The sequence below is a fragment of the Nuphar pumila genome, chromosome 5 (assembly GCF_984573655.1).
Source record: "Nuphar pumila chromosome 5, dmNupPumi1.hap1.1, whole genome shotgun sequence".
Classification (NCBI taxonomy): Eukaryota; Viridiplantae; Streptophyta; class Magnoliopsida; order Nymphaeales; family Nymphaeaceae; genus Nuphar; species Nuphar pumila.
In genome coordinates this window covers 124460119-124483139 of record NC_143253.1, presented here as the reverse complement: position 1 = coordinate 124483139, position 23021 = coordinate 124460119, and the positions used below count along the sequence as shown (strand labels likewise).

At 37.9% G+C, this 23021-nt stretch overlaps 1 protein-coding gene and 1 pseudogene across 1 annotated transcript in view; both read left to right on the top strand.

Annotated features, from left to right (window-relative positions):
* Positions 1-280: 280 nt before the first annotated feature.
* On the top strand, positions 281-22871 carry LOC149838531 (TOM1-like protein 1; annotated as a pseudogene).
* LOC149838530 (uncharacterized) overlaps positions 22314-23021 on the top strand; it is a 14648-nt gene continuing 13940 nt past the window's right edge. The window contains exon 1 of the mRNA XM_090006653.1: positions 22314-22898. The gene's annotated coding sequence lies outside the window, so the exon portion shown is untranslated. The remainder of the gene's footprint in view (positions 22899-23021) is intronic.

Below are 23021 nucleotides of genomic sequence, written 5' to 3'. Positions count from 1 at the left end.
GTGGGTAGGCATTATTTTGTGGAGTTTGTTGCTTGATTAGCAGATTTTTAGGAAACACTAGGGCTCTTGTATGCTTGTTGCATGGAAGGGCCGGTTCTAGGGTTTTAGATGTGTTGTGTTTTTGTTTTTCTTGATGCCATGCTAGATTCATTTTTCATTTGATATCACATCTTTTCTGAATTGAAACTTTATTTGGATTGAAGTTGCTTTTGATTTTTTTTATGGTTTGATAGATTTAGGAGCCATTGATTTTTTTGCGCGAAAACTAGGGTTCTGAAATATGAGTGATAACCTGTTGGATAAAGTTAGTACCTTTGGTGAGCGATTGAAGATCAGTGGTGTCGAGGTTGGGAGGAAAATGTCGGCAGGGATGAGCTCGATGAGCTTCAAGGTGAAGGAGCTTTTTCAAGGGCAAAACCAAGTTGATAAAATTGTTGAGGAAGCTACCATGGAGACTATGGAGCAGCCGGATTGGGCATCTAATTTGGAAATCTGTGATATGGTGAACAGTGAAAAGATTAACAGCCAAGAAGTTATCTGAGCGATCAAGAAGAGGATCATGTTGAAGAATCCTAGAGTCCAGTATTTGGCTCTCGTTTTGCTTTAGACATTTGTTAAGAACTGCGAGAAGGCATTCTCTGAGGTTTCATCTAAGAGAATTCTTGATGAGATGGTTAAGTTGATTGATGACCCCTAGACTATCGTGAACAATCGAAACAAAGCTTTGATTTTGATCGAACAATGGGGTGAATCCTCTGATGAACTGCGTTACTTGCCTGTGTTTGAGGAGACTTACAAGGTAGATAACCACTGAACATTGAGTCCTTGTATAGTTAATGCTTTTGTTTTTTTATTTTTCTAGCTCTGGAATTCATTACAATTTGAAATTACACTATTAGATGTTAATCAGAATATCACTACTAATAGTTCTGATAACAGGATTGTGGTTTGTTGTGTCCTGTTCTCAATGGTGATGGGATTTGAGATTGAGCCTGTAGTTTCTTGTGTTACCTTCTATTACGTGCTTGTACAGGCTGGTACATGATTTTCCATAGGCTGCACAATATTTGGTTCTTCTCTTATTGCAGAAACAATAGATTGATCCACTTTTGTTGCTTAAATTTTGTGTTTATACAGAGTTTAAAATCCAGGGGCATTTGTTTCCCTGGACAAGATGATGAGAGTCTGGCACCAATCTTTACCCCACCACATTTGGTTGCTACTCAAGATCAAAATGTATATTCTTTTGGGCATCACCTATCAAGTTATCCACAGCCGCAGTTTCATGACAATCATCCTATTCAGAGCTTTTCTCCAGAACAAACAAAGGAAGCATTTGATGTTGCTCGTAACAGCATTGAGCTTCTTTCTACTGTTTTATCTTCATCACCACAACTGGATGTTCTAAAGGTGATTTTAATATGTTCCTCAAATTTGATATCTATGATATAGTTAAGTAAGATAATGTCAGTAGCAGAATATGCAACTTTCTACTAGTTTGTTGGTCGTAAAATGATTACATGGTCACCTTGGATCTCGAATTTTGGGACTTCAATTTTTCATATGACTTGTTCTGCTTGATGTTACATTAAATACTTTAGTTTTGGGTTGCAAATATAATGATTTTGTGTTGCTTTAAATGAAATAAAAATTGGTAATAATAAAAAGTGGTCCTCATATAGGATGCATTAGCAGAGGACCATGTATTTATGATGTTATGTTCTAAGGACTCTTCCCTTTTCTAGCATATATATTGTATGTGTATTTATTGAAAGAACTGAATTCACTCTATCAGACTTATTTTCTCATGGAGAAAACATCAATGGAATAGATATCTTATGTCCTCTCACAAATCTTGCTTATACAAACCACTTTTTTATCTCTCCAGTAGCTTCTAAAGCCCTGCATAATTGTTTTGATCCAACTAATTGCTAATTTGGAATATAAATACCTTATACGATTCATTTGATTGTTACTACCTATTGATGATTCTCCTTATCTCATATCATGGTAAGTTGTTGTAGTGTACATGAGGTTTTTAACCTTTTACAACATTCTTTGAGAGTCAAATTACGAAATGATACTTTACTTACCTCATCTCACTCTTTTATTGAAAGTTGATCTAGTCTTCCAATTGGTCCTTCATTTTCTTATAACAATCCTTATCTTCTCTTTCTGCATGCCTTATATAACATGTTGCATCAACTTTTATGTTATGTGTCAATCTTGCAAGTTCTGCCATGGGAGCTTACTGAAATACTTTTACACTGGACATAGACACAAGCTTAACAAACTTTCTTTTGACATCATTAGGTAATCTTGAGAATCTAGTTTTTTTTTTGTCACAATTCTTATAAAGATTTTTCAGTGATTGAGTAGTAAAGAGTATTAGACCTAATTTCAAAAAATCATATTTGAAATTGCAACCATATTTTTCCTTGGAAAAATCTATTTCTAAACTTTTAAGTGCTCATTTCTAGGAATTTCTTACACAAACAACTTTGATTACCCTTTAAGCTTTTATGATTCTGGTGCATGTATCTCCTAGTGAATGTCTAGACTTTTTATTGACAATAGGTGTTAATCTAACTTCCATATGAATTATTTCTCTTCACATATTTGGTCACTTTTATGAAAATTATAATGTGAACTCATGATAATTTATTATCAAACCTAGTATAATATCACTTCAAGAGCTTCAAATGTTCTCAACTCCATGCTCTGGCTATTGGTTAGAACTTCATAGGTTCTGAACGGCCTCTTCTTTTGGATCATAAGGTATCCTACTGCTCTTTTGGTATCATCTTAAAAAATTAAGTCGGGATTATTATACCCTCTTGAAGATTTTCTTTGGTGAAAATTTCATTGGCACATGCAATAATGAAAAAGACGAACAGTGCTGAGATTCATATGAGCATGGTAGAATCACATATACGGGTTTTTTGACTGCCTTAGAGCACATATGAGCAAGATATAATCACATATACAGTTTTTTGCCTGCTTTAGAACACATATGAGCATGATAGAATCACATATACAGTTTTTTTACTGTCTTAGAGCACATATGAGCATGATAGAATCACATATACAGTTTTTTTGACTGCCTTAGAACATATATGAGCATGATATAATCACATATACAGTTTTTTGCCTGCCTTAGAACACATATGAGCATGATAGAATCACATAAACAGTTTTTTGACTACCTTAGAGCACATATGAGCATGATAGAATCACATATATAGTTTTTTTGACTTCATTAGAACACATATGAGCATGATATAATCACATATACAGTTTTTTGCCTGCCTTAGAACACATGTGAGCATAATGGAATCACATATAAAGTTTTTTTACTGCCTTAGAGCACATATGAGCATGATAGAATCACATATAAAGTCTTTTTGACTGTCTTAGAATACATATGAGCATGATATAATCACATATACAGTTTTTTGCTTGCCTTAGAACACATATGAGCATGATAGAATCACATATACAGTTTTTTGACTGCCTTAGAGCGCATATGAGCATGGTAAAATCACATATACAGTTTTTTTTACTACCTTAGAACACATATGAGCATGATATAATCACATATACAGTTTTTTGCCTGCCTTAGAACATATATGAGCATGATAGAATCACATATAAAGTTTTTTGACTGCCTTAGAGCATATATGAGCATAATAGAATCACATATACAGTTTTTTTGACTGCCTTAGAACACATATGAGCATGATATAATCACATATACAATTTTTGCCTGCCTTAGAACACATATGAGCATGATAGAATCACATATAAAGTTTTTTTACTGCCTTAGAACACATATGAGCATGGTAGAATCACATATACAGTTTTTTTACTGGCTTAGAGCACATATGAGCATGGTAGAATCACATATAAAGTTTTTTTACTGCCTTTAGAACACATATGAGCATGATTGAATCACATATAAAGTTTTTTAACTGCCTTAGAACACATATGAGCATGATATAATCACATATACAGTTTTTTGCTTGCCTTAGAACACATATGAGCATGATAGAATCACATATACAGTTTTTTTACTGCCTTAGAGCACATATATATGAGTATGATAGAATCAGAAAAACAGTTTTTTTACTGTCTTTAGAACACATATGAGCATGATTGAATCACATATAAAGTTTTTTTACTGCTTTAGAACACATATGAGCATGGTAGAATCACATATGTATTTTTTTGACTGCCTTAGAGCACATATGAGCATGATTGAATCACATATAAGTTTTTTTTACTGCCTTAAGAAGACATATGAGCATGATAGAATCACATATATAGTTTTTTTACTGCCTTAGAACACATATGAGCATGATAGAATCACATATACAGTTTTTTTACTGCCTTAGAACACATATGAGCATGATAGAATCACATATAGAGTATAATTTATTTCAGTATATTTTGTTTATCAATACTGACCTTTCTTTTCTCGTGTAGGTTGCTGGCGATAATCAGCGTAGTGGAGCTGAAGGGACAGATCAAGACAATGAACAAGAGGATGCACAAAATCTTGGCGATGATTAGATTCATGTGTTGAATTTGTTTTACCTTCTTTTTGTTTCAAAAATGTAAATGTTGAATTGTAAATAATTAGAACTTGCGAATTTTACAGTTGATCGATTAATTGTTTTAGTTTCCTTTTATATGCATTTTGATGTGTACTTTGTTTTTTATTCACAGAAAATATAAATTGTACAGAAAATATAAATTGTATCACGAGAATTTTTTTCTCGATATTTAATTTTCAAATATTTTTTTAAAATTTTTTCCTTGTTTGTGATGAATTAGCAACGGATATATTTGTCGCTAATTACTATTAGTGTTGAATGTAGAGACGGATTAGCGACGACTATAAATCCGTCGCAACACCAAAATCATTGTATAGTAACGACGGCCCTGCGACGGATGTTGGCATTCGTTATTTCGTCGCAACTTAGCGACAGAACTGGCAACAGAATGGGCGACAGATATATTCCATCGCTAATTAGCGTCAAAAAAATCGTGATAGAAACTATCTCTCTCTAATCCGACGTTAATCCGTCGCTAAGTTGTTTAGCGATGGATTAGCATCGGATTAGCGATGGATTTAGGTCGTCGCAAATCCACAGGTTTCTTGTAGTGTATGTATTGCTGCAGATTACTCCATCTTGCATCTTGGTTTCCACCTGTTTTCATTCTTTGAATTTGTGGGGGAATGTTGAGTGTAAGAAGAGGAGAAGAGGGAATTCAAATAATGGAAAACAATGGGGACCACTCCCTTTTTGGAGTATGTTTGGACTTGATGATGTGGAATAGTCCCATATTGAAGAGTTTCAAGTATGTTGTGGGCTTTATAACCTACATAAAAGCTCTTACACTTGTTCCAAATAACAAGGGAGTGAGATTACTAACACACACACACACACGTCGCGTCGTGCCGAGCCGGGCCGGGCCAAGTCTGGGTCTGGGTTCGGGTAATTGGCCCTTTAAGGCTATATCCAATCAGAGTTCAATGATCTTTTTGCCCCGATTTTTTGTTTTTATTTGGATTAGATAATGGGTTAAGAGAATGGATAACGGATAGATCCGTTATCGGTTCACGACCCTCGTATTTTGTATCGGGTCTCTTCCATATTTTTGTAATCATTTGTGGGTTATAAAAACATGGTTAGGGTTGCGGTTACAAATACAAAGGAAGTCGCCTGACCCTTCGTTTTCTTTCTCCCTGTTGCTATCTTTCTCTCATTCTCCTGAGTTTTCCCAGAAAGGGGTTTTCTGCAATAGTGGTTCTAAGAGGTTGTCTTCAAAGGACGATCTACCGTCGGAGTGCACCGATCCAGATCGTCGAGGCTATTGTATCCTGGGAGAAGGACGTCGGACCCTATTTGCACCGTATGTGGGGGTGAATCTTCTCTAAAGAGAGTACTTTCATACGCCTTAGCCTGTTACATAATACTAACATGTTATTGTTGTTTTTATTATGTTCTATGTATATGTTTGGTCATTTGCATTTGTCTGGATTTTGGTATAATGTGGGAATCGATATGTTTGTTCCCTATTTTTGTTTTGATCGACTGTTAATCATGATTATCGTGTTGATTCCTATTCTGAATTCTATCATGATGTTGGTTGTGAAATGATGTAATCTGAAATATGATCCAACATACAGTTCCTCATGAACTAATTAGGGGACAGCTTGATCATCTGCATCCACTGTTGTCAACCATGTTTTTCATTACCAATTGTTGTTACAATTTCTCATTAATTATCGGTTGTTATATCTGCCTTTTTTTCTTGTCATTGGCTACACATTGTAATTTTCCTTTTCAACCTCAAATTGGTCTTTACACAGGGGGCGTGTGACCTGCTCTCTGACCAGCTTTGACATGGGTGACCTTTAGTGATTTTTTCCAATGAACCAAACCATTTCATATGGATATCAATAACATTAATGGAACAACTTCAAAGCATGGGAGAAAAAGGAAAGAACTGCTGTAAGAAATGGGGGAGAAATGAAAGAAAACATAGCCTTTTTGCAACATCAAGACAACTGGTAAAACAAAATCTCACCAGTAGAACCAAAAGCTTTTAGTATATTTGGTTGCTCTTTACAAAAGTGAAAATAAATCTCATGATTTTTCAAAATTATGTCAATTAGAGTCTCATCAGATTCCACTTATCATCTTTGGTTGCATGCAATGACAAAAAAAATGGGAAAGAAGGAGAGCAGATCAGGTCATATGTCAAGAGGGGCTCTTATAGAAGAGGGCCTTGTCGGAAAACAAGCAGCAGCATGCATTCATCTCTTGTTACCAATGGAGCTTGCTGGAATCACAATTCTGCCAAGCTCCACTATGAAACCACCCTCTGGTGGTTTTGCATCAACCAAGAAAGAAAAGAAAATTCATAGGAATAAGGCCTTGTCGAAAAACAAGCAGCAACACACATTCATCTCTTGTTCAGTGGCCAATGGAGGATGATGAGGATGTCAAATGGCAGATCACTTGATCTGCTCTCGGGAAGAGGGGCGCTTATAGAAGAGGGCCTCATCAAAAAACAAGCAACATCATGCATTCATCTCTCGTTCAGTGGCCAATGGAGCTTGACAGAATCACGATTTTGACAAGATTGACTATGGAACCACCCTCTGGTGGTTTTTCATCAACCAAGAAAAAAAATCATAGGAAGAAAGCCTCATTGAAAAACATGCATCAACACACATTTATCTCTTGTTCAGTGGCCAATGGAGCTTGCCAGAATCATGATTCCTGTGAGCTCCACTATGGAACCACCTTCCGAGCTCCACTATGGAGCCACCCTCCCGTGGGTTTTACATCAACCAAGAAAATAAAAAAATTTATAGTAAGTGTTTATTGTGGCTTGAATGAGTCTCTGTTGAACTATGACTCACCTTGCCATAAAAAAGCCTTTTTTGGACTCTCATGTAGAATCTCATATGAAATAAAAAAAATATGAATCATAAGAACTTTATCTTTGAGAATTATAAATAAAATTTGTACTCTCTTTTGAAAAGGTAGAGTAATACTTCTTGGCTTGATAGAGAGAGAAAATAGATGGTATCTCTTTTTTAGTGCTCAAAGAATGTGGTTTTGCTCTTTTGATCGGTTCAACCATGTTTGAGGTTTTTTTTGGATTTTGAGAGAATTATGAAAGAGAATGTAATGGCTTTTTCTTTGTGAGTAAAATGAAGTTTTGAATTGCATGCATCGATGCTCTTGGTGGGTCAAACAATAGGTGTGGTTTTTCTCGTTTGTGGCTTTACTTATTTTCTCTTGTATCAGTGATTCATTATATTAATAAAAGCTCTCGGTACTTTTTCGAGTAGATGTTAATGGGATCACCTCAAATCCAAATTTAGATTTCAATTTTGAACCGTCCAACATCATCAAGCAGGGAAAGAATGAATATGGAAACAATCATGCTCACACGCAAGGTAAGAGTGAATCAAGCAAGGACTTCAGTCAAGAAAAGCCAGCATATGGAAAGAATCGGAGACATGGTAATGACAATCCTAATGTGGTTACCAGTGAAGGAAAGGTGGCACATGCTAAGGAAGGTAAGGTCAACTCTACTATGGTCACAAGAGAAGTAAAGTTGATTAAGAATGACCCCTGTATGATAAGCACGCATAGCAGCCTCATTCAAAGAATGATCCAAGCACAAGGCAAGAATCAGATAAATAGTCACCTTACCATTGAGAGAAATCAAAGATGAATCAATTGAGCAGGATAAGGATCACGTATTCAAGGAAGCTACCAGAGCTACTGTGGTTGCCAATGTTTGCTCACCTCAAGTAAAGAAAGATAATTTTGTGTCTAAGGCAATCATGTGTGGCATGAAATAGCAATGAAGTCAAAAAGTTGCCTAACATGAAATGAAAATGATGATAGCCAAAGATTATCGTCCCTCTCTTGTAAAAATTTTATTGTTGGTTTTGCTTGGCTCAACTTATATAAAAAAACATAAGTGAGCTAATGTTTTATGTATAATGAAGTGAGGATTTTTCTTATTGTGAACATAGGTCACATCGATCAAATCACAATACTCTTCTTTCTTGCTTTCTTCTCTCTTGCGTTTTTTTTTTTACGTAGGTGGTTTTGCCGAACCACGTAAAATTCTCTTGTCTTGTAGTTATTTATTTCTTTACTGAGTTTTATTGTGATTGTCTGTGTTCTCTAATCGCATCAATATTAGATCTGACCTAATGTGATCATGAGCATGACCCCCAAAATCACAACGGAAAGATTGCCTTGCTAGAAAACAAGTAGCAACAAGCCTTAGTCCCTTGATTCCAGAGAGTTTCACCATGGAACCACCACCTGGTTTTGCATCAACCAGAAAAAGAAAAAAAAAATCTGACTTGATTTTCTTCACAATCTCTGGTGAGCTTTTCCGACATCCTTCACTATCCCTCTTCCAACAAGAGGCAGGTGGCAGTTTCGCTCCCTCTGTTCCTTGCTCTTCTTCTTCGTATTGAAAGAGAGGGAAAAAAAAAAGAGATGACCTTTGCAGGCTTTTTTTGTATAGCAGGTGTGATTTCGAATACGGGTGAGATAGTATATCCCACGGGCCTCATGTTTAGTTGAGCATGAGATTTGGGGGCAATCTTAAAGCATCAAAAGTGACAACAATTCAACCAAGGGGGGTGGGGGTGCTCCCCTTGGTTGGTAGGAGCTGTCAATGTGGTGGGACGTTGCAAGTTCAAAACCCAGCGGTACAGTTGAATAACTAGTGGGAGTCTGCCTAACCCTAGCTTGCCTTTCAAAAAACAGAAAGTGACAACAAATAGAAAGAAATTATGGGATTTTGGTATCCCAGTCCAAAAGCCAGAGAGCACATCAAAATTTTCTATGCAGAGATCATACTTTCTAAAAAAAACCCAAGCCAAAATCGTAGGATTGCGGACAAGAACAGCTGTTTGCATGCCCATGCTAGGATTTAGAAAAGAAACCCTAAAAAAATCTGAATTTTCAAGCAAATATTCACAGTTTCTAATTTTTAGTATTTTCTTACATTTTCTTGGAGAGAAGGTGACTTTTTTTTTTAAAATATCGATTTTTGCAAACAAATTCATCTCCGAACCCACTACGGCGATCAATGGTTTTCCTCGGCCAAACCTTGGATCGCGATTCCTCGCCGATTTTGTCAATGAATCGCCGAGGACAGCTACCCTGATACCAAGGCACTTATGATAAAGGAATTAAATTCTCATAACTATATAGGTGATTCGGTCCCACAACATTAGGAGGGGGGGTGGGGCTCGTCCGTACATATCCTTCTATAATCATATTGGTCAGGCACACGAGGCCTTAAATTACATTACTTTTTTTTTTTTCAAATTCCTTAATTTGAGCAGAACCATCAGATGGAACAACTGGATTTTAAATTTTCAAGTTAAAAAAAAAATAAAAATTTAAAGTACACTATTTTTGCTTGTAGGGTGCTGCATTTTCTCTCTCTATCAGAGGCTGCATTTAGTGCATGTCACCACCGGGCTCGAGTGCCTTATAATTCGTGAAAGTAAAAGGACACTGTTCGCTTTTACTGTTGAGTCATGCGTGTCCTTTTCTTTTTATGCTTACCGTTGTTTTTGAACAAAAAAAAAATATGTAATAGCCTTTTCAAAGCAGGTATAAGACAGTAAGAGAGGGGCGTTGCAGTATTCCCCCTTTCCCTCCATGTAATTGTCAGGACACGCTACTTGGCTGTGCGTCCTTGGTGACACGATTCTGACACGTTATTACATGCTGACATGATCTTGATCTGTAATGGAAGTTTGTTTTAATATTTTTAAATAATATTTCACTAAAAAACAAATTTTATATGTTAAAATATACAAAATAGTTTCTATTGACTAAAAATAAATAAGAGCAATGTTATGGTGCTCCGGGAGCACCTACTAGAAATCAAAATCATAGTTGTAGGTTGCATCTTCTCAATTAGACCCCTTATAGATGTACTTAACACAGTTTATTTGATAGAAATCGTGGATCATGCTTTTTGGACATCAAAATAGGTTTTTTTTTAAGTCATGAAAATTTGGTACATTGTGAGTCTTGATTTTTGAAGTTCTTAAAAAACCTACATGTGTGCCACAATCGCATGATCGAAAACTAGTTTTTCACTAAATTATGATTGTAGAACATATCTATAGAAACTGAACAACAGAAAAAGCACTCAAATTTTGAAAATTTGAAGCTTCTATTAGGTGAGAGTAGGTGCTCCCAGAGCACCCTATCATTACTAAATAAAAAGTGTGACTTTATGTCTTATTTTTTAATAAAATTTAAACTTGAACATCACAGTCAAGTCACTTGTCGGTAGGGATGCAAATGGGTCGGATCCTGGATGGAGGCTTTGCACTTTTTGGCTGTTCTGGATCCGATTTCGATCCAAATCCCTATGTAATTAGCTCTTCCGGATCCGAACTATTTGCATCCCTCCGTGTCAGGTCATAACCGTATCTTTGTCACATAGTTGGACACGGCTTTGTGTAAACAATGCCAAGATCCCCATGAAGCTGCCTTCCTCAGATTTTGAAGCTTCTCCAATAAAATATCAATAGGATTTATTTTCCTTTTGAAAGAAAAAAAGGATTTCAACTTCCAGTGTTGGTGGAAATGCACAATCTCACTATCGAACCACTAACCTCAAAATAGCAAGTGAAAGAATTTTTTTCATTATGTTATTGTATGTGGAAGTTAAAAAGTAAAAAAAAAAAAAGAATTCCATTGGAGTTGACAAAAATAATTCACCATCACCCTTAGAAGTTATCTTTAAGACAAGACATGCACGTTGGGAAAGCAAAAGGACAGCTGGTGAAACCAGACATTTCACTTCAAACAACTGCAAAGCAAATAAATTGTTGGATCTTCTGCGTACACCATCTTCTCTGAAATGGTGAAAAACTCCTTATGTTCCCTCCAATTGTCTCAGAGCTCTCTCTCTCTCTCTCTCTCTCTCTCTCTCTCTCTCTCTCTCTCTCTCTCTCTCTAAAAATACATTGCTACTCTTGTCCATATGCATAACGTCCCATTCTGTGGCATGCAAGGATGCGTGGAAAATGGACCTAGCTACCTATGCATTGTTAATTGGTGAGCAATTAATTGAGATCTCTCTCTCAAGAACGCAGGAAGCCAAGAAAGCTTCTAGATATTTTCTGGGCTAGCTTTGCATTTTTTTTTTGAAAGAAGTTGGCTTTCGAATTAGAGAACGAGTTAACATGAGGGCCACAATCATATGACCCGATGGACCCTATAGATGAGCCAAGGTGATTAAATCTTGTGGACCTTTGGACACCTCATGTATGTGAGCAAATTTTGAAAGGATATATATTTGCTACGGTCTATGTATGTACAATCTAGCTAGTTGGAAAATTGAAGGTAAGTTGCATCCGCTGAAACTGACCTCATAGATGTGTTCAACATAGTTTGTTTGGATCATTTTTTCTATTGTAATTAGAACTTTTTAATTCACAAAAATTTTGATACATTGTGAGCAGTTGATTTTTGAAGCCCTTGGAGAAAACCTACATGTTGCAGATAGAAACATGACCAAAACCTGTTTACTACTAAAGAAACTATGTAGATCACGTCTATAAGGTTAGATCTACAAAAGCAGTGAAAAAAAATGGTGTTTTATACTAGATTGAACGTACAAACAAACGACTATAGCAAATTTTATATCCATTTTGAAATTGCCATTCTTTCATCTAGACAAAAAAAAAAAACCTTTGAAAATTAGCAATCAAATTTTTGCTTCTGTTAACCTTGAAAAAGAATCCAAAAAGTAAAGGAAGGAAGCAAAAGGTATTATCATTCACTAATGAGGTGATCAGGAGGTGACAAGAGACTGGCTTTTTAAATTATAAAACTCATAGTCTAATGCTCAGTTAATTTTGAGCCGACTTAGAGCGACCTGAAGAAACAGAGGTACCTTCTTCCTAGTTAATCCATGCAAATAATCTACATTTGGAGATGCTGTATCTCAATCTAACGCATGTGGGTAATAGCTTAAACGTAAAGCAAAGAGTGAAGAAGGGCATGAGCTTCAACACAGTTATTGTTTGTAGACAGCAGTATGTTTGTGTGTGTGTGTCTGTGTGTGTGTGTGTGTGTGTGAGAGAGAGAGAGAGAGAGCACCTGTTGCCCTTTAATCATCCCCCTGCAGTTCTGTATGCATACCAAAACATAGGTCACCTGGCCAAGAGAATCCAAAATTACCGTTGTTTGCAGCACTATCCTTGTTTCCGGTTGCAGTCGGCCAGTCATTTTACACCTCTCTCTCTCTCTCTCTCTCTCTCTCTCTCTCTCTGCGAAACCCGGATGAAGTGTTTGGAGAAAGTTGGAAACAGATACGGTTGTTTTGATAATCTGCACACTTATAATTTTCAAGAGGAATTTTCTCAAAAAAAAAAAACAATTTCTCAAAAAAAAAAAAATTGTCATGTGGGTGGAGCATGTCGCACCCTCTCATCCACCATCTATCTAAATATGGACTCTCAGCATTGTCAGCATGTTGGTCATTTGAAGGTCATTCGGCAGTGGGTATTGGGTCGCAAAACGTTAAAACCATGCTATGGAACAGGTAAGGGGGAAAGTCCATCTTCAACATAAATTAAGCGTTCTCCAAACAAGGTACATCAACTCTTCAGCCATCTTTCTTTCAAAAAAAAAAAAAACTCTCCATCCATCTCATGATACTCATAGTGCATATTGAAGGACAGCAGATAGGAGGAAGTGACACCATGTTCTTTAATTGCTTTTTTCCCTACCATGTAAATAAATCTCTATGAATGATTTGGGGAAATTAGTCAATTAATTGTTGAAGCCAAACCTGATGCACTGCATAGCACTGGAGTATATTTCTCTTGCATGCACATATCCATGCTCCAAAAGCTCAGCATATATAGCACGCCCAGAAACAGATCTACAATTACAATAAGGGACTACAGGCTCAAAAATCCTCTCTTAATTCTAGAACTATGCATTAAAAGAAAATGAAAGATAAAGAAGAAAGGAAAATTACCCACTAATGATAAGAGAATTACACCATAGATAAGAAGTGACAGAAAAGTCCTAGATCGCCATTGATTCCCACAGCTTTCTTGAACTTCTAGGTCTTAATAACAAGGATAGAAGTTCAAGAAAGCTGTGGAAAGCAATGGCAGGACTTCTTTCCTCCCTCCTCCCTCCTCCTCCTCAGCGTTCTTCCTTAAGGTTTTTGGTCTCTTTAGTCATCGGATTGTTGTAAAAACATACATCAGACAGCCATAGAAACCAAACCTTTGGTTCATATTTGCTATTTGGCTGGGGACTGAAAGCAGATGATAATCTAGTTGAGCGTAAAGATGAGAAACCCTAGAAACCCCAATCCCAACCAATTATTGTGGACCACTCTCTATATTTCTTGGCCAGTATAATACTCCACATACTCTTGGGGACTGGTTTTTGAGCCACTTTTGTAGTGGGGATGGGGCTGGAATGCTAAGTAAAATGGTAGCAGGAAAAAAATAAAGGGGAATGAGAGAAAAATGTGACTCTAAATCTCTATCTCCATCACATGCCACCATGTGACACCAACTCTTTTTTGTTTACTACAATTTAAAGGCATGAAAGAACAAGCTGGGTAGCGGTTTTGATGGTCCCCAACCCTTGCTTCTTTGTAATGGAAGGTGGAGGTGGGTCACCACCATCATTAACTGACCATGGTTTTGATTCCTTAAGCATAATTAAGAGATGGTTAATTACCTTCATGGGCATCGGTAATTAGACTAACTGAGGCCACCTAACTGCTTTACAGGGACCAAGGTGAGTTCAAAATTTGTAACAAGTTTTGGTTTGTGGCACAGAGGACCCCTCTTATTTATGTTGGAATTTAATGTACCTGTGTGATGTCATAAAATGTGGGGGAAGAAAGAGAGCTGGGCCGATGAGTTGGTGCATGGCATTTCGCTCGATTAAGCTCTCTCTCTCTCTTTCTACAGCTTTAAATGAACTGTAAAGGAAACCTTTTTTGTTTTTTCTCGAGACATTTTTGTAAAACTTCACATAATGCATCAGCATGTGTACTTTGATTAGCAATTAACATTTTTTCTTTAAAAGGAAAAAGCAATCGACTTTTTTTTAAAGAAAAAAATAAAGCAATCGACTTAAAATATCCTTTATTTTTTCACCAAGAATCAGCTCATGTAAAATATGGAATTGGTATTTACCATCATTCTGGTTTTCGTGACTTTTTTCTTTTTTTCACTTAATATATTGAAAAATTTGCAAATACCCGACCAATCGTTGTCTTATTTACAAATTCCCGCCTAACATTTAAAATATTACAAATGGCTGCCTGGTATAGACACCAATTCTCAAAGACAGGCTCACCCAAACTCTTGCTCTTTAACCTCGGTCAGTCATCGACACCCAAGCCCACCAATGAAAGGATAACCAGTAATTTAGTTGGGGTGAGCGGTGCCTGTCAATGGTGGGCTTCGTAAGGGCTTGGGTGTCGATAACCCCACCGGAGATTACCTGCTTTGGCAAGGAACTTCGTCATAAAAAAAAAACTAAATTACTGTTTATATTCCATCACAACTGCACATCTTACCTGATGGAGGTGTGTGTGAGCTTCATTCTCACATATCTCAAGTGAGATGCATGGATCCAAGTGAGATGTGAGGTAGGGATTGAATAAAATCGACACTCAGTTATGTACAATTTGACTGTGATCACTTCTCTCGCTGGTATCCCATACATGTTGTAAAGTCCAGCAAGGCTTAAATGGATACTGATAGAAATTATCCTAATTTTAAGTTAAATTGGTCTTTAGTTTGACGATGCCATATATATATATATATATATATATATATGAGAAATTGAAAACTACAAAATGGGTATGGTGCTAAATGAAACATGTTTCTAGATTTTTGGTGTTTTTTCGAAATTTTGACCATACAGATGTGATATATATGCTTGTTTTTATAGGAATCACATATTTGGGCTTTCTGTAAATAGCTGATAAATTAAGCAATTTTTACAACTCTTGAGGCAATTTTTACAACTGTAAATAGCTGATAAATAGATGTCAAGAGCTTGAAACACAAGGGCATGTGTCCTTTGTTGAGAGGCCAAAGCTGGGCGTACCCCTAGTGAGCAGGGGAAACTTGGGTTTATGATAATGAAATGGTGAATGAGACAGTTTTTCTCAGTTGTAAAATAAATACATATATAAATATACAAAAAAAATAAATATAAATATAAATAATATATATGTATATAAATGAAAACCTACAAAATGGGCACGGTGCTAAATGAAATATGCTAATAGATATTCAGTGTTTTTTTTTTTTTTTGACTCATAGATGTGTTCAACATGATTGATTTACTAAAACTGATCAACACTTAGATCATGCATTTTGAATGAAAAAATAGAATTTAGAGCTTCAAAAATTTATGAAAATTGTAGGCAGTTGATTTTTGAAACCTTATAAAAACCTATCCATACATCCAAATCAAATACCCAAATAGCTAATTTATCAGCTATTTACAGAAAGTCATCCAGCATTTGGCTTATTACATTTAACCTGCTACTTTACCTTAATGCATTTCAAATAACTAATTGAATGATAAATGGCATTTTCAATTTTTTTCTTATAAACAGCTCATCTTACGTCATCGTATGGCATTTTGCCAAACAAATCAATTGCTTTAGTCACCTTCAATTTGATTGAACAGAAATCAAGTCAACTGAATGATTATAGGACTAAAAGCAGGTGGCTAAATGTAACAACTGAAATGTTAGTTTGTTTTCCATTAATAGCTGATAAGTTGGGCATTTCTTTGTAAATTACTCTTTCTTTTTTTTACTCCGAGAAACTGTTCCTAGCCGTGCTGGTTCAACCTGCTGTACTTGGGGTCTCTGTCCATGTCAGTGTAAAACTTCGAGGGCTTACCCCTCAACCCCAGGGGGGTTGCCAAGCTTCGGCTTACGCAGGGGGTGACACCCATAAGATTTAAACCTAGACTGCCTGTCAAACGGTCTAGGCCCATCCCACTATGCCAAACCTGAACCAAAATGGAGTATCAATGTGACCTAGACTTGAAATTGGCTTGACCTCTGCTATATGTAATAGACATCTTGCTTGAGGAGCGCCTTGCCCTTACCCTTACATACAGAAAGATGAAATTTGATATATTGGGATATGGCCCTGACATTGGCCAAAACCATAGTGTAGTACATTGAGATGTTAGGATGTGAACCTAGCTTGTGGGTTTCTGCACAGAGGATGTATCTTACATTACCACTAGGCTTGAGGTGCTCTTTTTCATGGTCTGTCCACAAAAATAAAGTGTAAAGATGATAGGAGAGGAATCATGTGAGGCGTTTTCTATTGGAGAATGATTGGTAAGTGGGCAGCCATAATTCACTGTGAAACAGAAAGGCCACCTTGGTCTGGGTGCAGGTACAAGGGTGCATTGCCTTTGTACAGTCTAAAGTGAACGTTATGTGTTTTTTATTATTTTCCCCTGCTCTCTCTCTCTCTTTCTCTCTCATCAGAAATTTGATATTATGCATTTAGATTAGACCATATAGATGGATTTATATATCATTCATGTGACTTTAAACGATTGGTCTAAGGTTCACATTCTCCCCCTCTTGAATGGATTTATCATGGTTCATTTACCATAAAAAATGCTTTGAATAAAGAAATCAAATACCAATAGAAATTTTAAAGAAAGACAAAATGAATAGTTTAGATTACAGAAAAAAATGTTATGGCCGCCCACAAGGGCTCAACTCATCTAGTAAGTGCGACTTATAAAGTTACCAAGTTGATGGGATGTCACAAGTTTGAAACCTAAAGGGTGCATCCTTTGATGAAAGGTCGAAGCTAGGTGTACCCCCACTCGGTGCGCAGCGAGGGTCTCAAGGGTTTTACCAACCCAAGGCCTGCCAAAACTGTGGTTAGTGATGGAGTTTGATATACTTTGTTTTTTGAAAGGCAAGCTTGGGCACACATGGTGATGTGCACTAACAGCTCCTACCAAACAAGCGGAACCACCACCACCACCAACAATCCCCCCCCCCCCCCCACAACACACACACACACACACACATTAGTAATGGAGTTTGATATACTTGATGATGCACGAGTAGGTGTAATTTCTAAAATCTTCAGCACATGCTTGTGCACTATGTTTGTGTGTGCACCATATATATATATATATATATAGAGAGAGAGAGAGAGAGAGAGATAGATACATATATATATATATATATATATAGAGAGAGAGAGAGAGAGAGAGATTTACTATGATTGAACAGTTGAAGAACCAATAAAACAGAGAGGTGTCATGGAATTCAACTCAGCATGATAGTTTGAAGACTGTTTCATAATTGATGTGTCTATTTGAGCAAGGCCGTTGGCTTGTATTGATTATGTAAATGTAAGAGAAGATCATGCCAAGGCCAACTCTCAACATAAGCATGGTGATCGAACTGGAGTACCAAGAAAAATCACATTCTTCCAAATGTACATTGTCCAGACTTAATTGAGGGCTGGGTGGAATCAGAGATCCTGAAGATCCAGTAAAATCCCCAAAGCGACCCACCAAAGATCCAATTGTCCTATTGAGGCAGATTTGGAAGGTAAAATTAGACAAGGAGAAACTTGAGTTTCTTGACCTCATAATTAGAAGAGGGTTGTCAAGTGCTGGACCCACCCAAGTATGTCTGACCTCTAATAAGCCTTAACCTGATTTGTGTCCAATCATACATAACTGGATCTTGTCCTGGCTCAGATCCAACCCCACATAAACTGATAAACCATCTCTGAGCAAAACAATTGAATTTTGAAAGCCCTTGCTTTAAGCAACTTTTATATGCAAAAAGTTGATGGACCCAGGTTGGGCCCATGGTAGGCTCATCCTTTGATGTGCGGACCTGGGCCCAGATCTGGTCAGATCTGACAAAAACTGAGCTGGATCCAGCACATCATAGTCATCAAGTTTTGTCCCATCTAGGCTGGGACCATCACATTATAGGAAACAGGTTGGATCAGGTTCAAGCCATGCCCATTTTCAGGTCCCCCCCCCCACACACACACACACCACACACACACACACACACACACACGTGTTATGATGTTGCCTGTTAGAAAGGGCACCTTTCACAGTTCAGACAGTCGCACCAGGTTTGGTCCTAGGGCTGGAAAACAAGACGAGCTGCTCGCAAACTCACCTTGTTCGGCTTGCCCAAAACTTGTTCAGACTCGTTGAGGCCGTGTTTCGAAAACACGGCATCGGAGTAGATATATAAGCTGAGCATGAACAAGGGATGTCCGGCTGGCTCAGCCCATGTAGGGTTGTTGATATAAGAACTGAAAATATGAGAACTACCGTGTGAACCGAGAACTAGAATATGAGAACTGGAAACAAGTGAAAAATGAAGGGAGCCAGGATCAGGTGCCATCACATGACACACTTTTGAGTGTGCCTCTGCACCTGGGTGCCCTCCATCTGCTTTTGGGCCCCATATCTGACAGACTGTCAGCCAAAGATGAAGGGCCGCCAGGTGCAGAGGCACACTCAAATTGTGCCATGTGATGGCACCTGATCCTGGCTCAAAAAAGGGAGGCATTTATACTTACAAATGACAGTAGCAATATATATTCACCTTGACCTAGTGGATCTAGTAGAGTCTAGCTCTGGGCTTAGATTGCACAGCCAAGGGTTCAACTTAGCCTGGTTGGTCTGACAAGCCTAATGTGCCCAGTCTGTTTCGCAACTGCCATAGGCAGCGCTCAGATCAGAATGAAGCCTGACCAAACTCAGACACATCAACTAAGCTGGCCAGAAACTAGGTCTCGCTGGGTTGGTCGAGCATCGCTATTAGGCCTAAACTTGGACCATATATCAAATAAAGAGTTGGCTAGCCGGCAGCCAATGGCACAGTTACTGGACTAAATCTGTCCATTCAGTTTTAGGCTTAAATGTGCCAAAACCGGCATAATCCATGTAAATGGCCCAGTTCTAGTTGATTTGAGCCCCAACACTAGGGGTGTCAACGGGTTGTGTTTGGTTCGGACTCAGGTGGAACCAGACTTGGACCAGATTTTTGGGTATGGTATTGGGTCCGGACCCTGTTCTAATTAAGTCCACTATAAGAAAAACCATACCCGGACCCAATACGAACTACATGAACCTAACCCGGACCATACCCAGTAAAACCATACTTTTTATCATTTTTACATTGAAAATTTGCAGGTCTTAATCAGAATTCGGGTCGGGTCTGGGTCTGGTATAAAATTTCACAAACTATACCCGGGTCCATGTATTAATCTGACCTTCGGGTCTGGACCCGGGTCTTAATCAAGTCTTCTTATTTATCACCATACCCGAACCCTATAGGGTTTGGTTCGGGTCGGGTTTGGGTAAACCAGGCCCGTTGGCACCCCTACCCAAGACTGGACCTGCTCTGGCTTATTGAACCCGCTTCGGCTATCATGCATGGCAGATCCACATCTGAATCTGAAATGTGAAAAAGTGCAAATCTTAATTGATGTCGTTGTTCTGTTCTTCTGGTCCTTGTTTCCTGTTTTGAATTTGAAAGATGGAATGCAAGAAATCTTTGATGCCCATGAGCAGCCAGGGGTGCAAAAGGATCAGATTCAGGCAGGATCATGCCAGATCCGAACAGAATCCAAAATGTGCGCAATAAATCTGAATTTGAATCCAGATCTGATGCGGTCATGTTGAATCCAATTCAATATGTGCATGTGAATTTCAAGGATCAAAATGAGGAAATAACAGGTCGGACTTGGATTGGATATCCGACTGCATTTGATCCATTTGGACCCCTAAATGCAGCCCTTCATTTATGCCTATTATAACCTAATATTCCAGTCAATTAGCACCTTTAAATGCAGCCCTTCTTTTATGCCTTAACCTAATATTACTAATTTGTTGTCTTTCTATAATTGGAATTAAATGTGCATGTAATGAGAATGTCTAGGCTCATACATGCATGTAGTGGGAATGTGTAAGAGTTACACATGCATATATAGAGTATGTGATGTGTCAAGAGTCATGCATTGTCTTAACGGTCAATAATTTTAGATTAATTTTACAAATTTGTGATTGGTGTTAGAGCCCAATGAAAGGAGTATAAAAGTCATTCTAATGGTTATTGAAGTACATGTGTCGAAGGGTCACCATCATTATATTATAAGCACTGAATTAAAATGTAATTTTTATTGAGAAAGAGAGAGAGAGAATGTGAAGAACAAAGAAGAATATTAGCATTCAAGAAATCGGCACTCTTCTCCTTGCTTCTTCTCCATGCCAGTCACTGCTCTTGCATGGCTTTTGTGATTTATGTACAGAAGAAGATGAGACCTTCTGCTCTTTATGTGAATGTTTTCCTGAACTGGGAAGTTTTCCTTTTTGTTCCTCCCTCCTTGCTGCATAATCATATGATTTTCCTGCATCCTCTAGACTATTAAGGTGCCAACCATAGTCTCAGTTTCTGTAAAGCATCATTTATCTCAGCTACTCATCTTCCTAATGGACTTTGTCTAACACCTATAAATTAAGTTAATTAACCTTACATTGTTATTATCATCTTTCGACAATCTCATCTTTTTCAGTGAATCTTCACCATTAGGGTCAGTATTCTTCAAGATTTTCTTGTGTACTAGTTGATCATTGTATTAAAGGAACATGGTCTCTTCAATCCGCTTTTGGCACCCTTATTACACTGTGTGTGCGTATGACAGAAGGCATGAATCATGAATTATATGATAAGCACAGTCCAACAATGCTAAATTTGATATTAATCCATTTTTTTGCTAAATTTGACACTGTATATATAATTCTTCACGCCTCTGTTGCCCACATACTCGTGTGTGTGTGTGTGTGTGTGTGTGTGTGTGTGTGGAGGGAATAGATTCTCTCCTATTAGTACTTGACAAAACAATCAACAGCTTTTCTATTTTTCCTCATTGGCATGCCTTGTCTATTATCAATCAGCCCACCCTCATGCCGTGAGGCGTTCACTGAAAACAAGTTTGCAAGGATAATGGGGTCGACCATGGTGGTGGATGTACTTGAAACATATCCTATGGTTGCTTTGCATCTTTGAAGAAAGACACCATGTAGTTGGTCTGTTGATGATTATTCAATATGCATCACAGGCACTCTTTAAAGAAAAATAAGTGGCCAAAACCATTTGAGCCCTTGCAATTGAACTCATTAGTCAGTATATGATGGAAATGGTAGCGTTCCTTTTGTTCAGGGCCATCAACAATATATTTATTGGTCCATGCCTGCAGGTGGATCCAAATAATGTTTGGTCTGTTCCCACTTTATGCTTGGGCAAACAAATTTAATAAGGATCAAGATCTTCTACATGACTTTGAATCAAGAAAGTCTTAAAACCCCCATTTGGTTCAAACCAAATCTTTGGTTTATGAGATCTATCCTTGTCACTAATATGCCCATCTAGTCACTACAAGAAATTGTGGAAATAGTGACGGGTTATAGTTCGTCACTATTAAGCCTTTAATAGTAGCGACGGTCAAAACCGTCATTAGAAACCCAACTACCAAAGAAAAAAAATGTATGGGTAAAGAACGAGACGAGAGGAAAGAAATGAGGGTTAGATGAGTCAACTCGCACTCCCTCCTTTATTTCTCACTCCGTGAAATGGGAATAAGAAATCGAAAGCCCTAATTCTCTCGCTCTAAGGAGGTGAGCAAGGGGATCCTCCTCCTCTTTTTCTTTGTGCGATCATCCTCCTCTTTGCGATCGATCGTTCTCTCTGGGATCATCCTCTCTGTGATTGATCCTCAAGCAACCGATCGTTCTCTCTGATTGATCCTCAAAGCAACCAATTGATCCACACTTCTATCATCCACAATTCGTGTTGTCTCTGCGATCATCCTCAAGCAAGCTCTCCGATCATCCTCATCTCGTGTTCTCTTTGCGATCACCTTGTGGGATTGAGCTTGATTTTGGTCGGTTTTTTGGGGGTGAAAAGCCGGGGTGGATCATGCAGTCAGATGCCGTGAAGAGTTTACTGGAGATCATGTGGCGGATTTCTCGGACTCCTCTGGTCAGAGACTCAGCGATGACCCAAAAGATTCCTGCGATCCTCACGACTTCGATTGTCGTGCTTCTCGGCTGCGTGTTCTTTCTTGTGTGGAGGATGTCAGTGGGGAAAGAGACGGGAAGACTGCCAGGGCTGCGGCGGTTGTGAAGCTGATGGTCGTGAAGGAGAAGTTGGAGATCGAGGCTGGGAAGAAGAAGGCCATGGAGTTCTTTGGGACGTAGACCTGCACCGTTGAGGGATTCACTAAGGTAATCCAAGTGGCATTTTTCTTGTTTCTATTTTCCATTTCCAAAATTTGTGTTATAAATGATTTTCTCTGTCTGTAATTCGCGCTATCTGAGTTTGGGGCTCGTTTTCTCTCCTAAACCTTT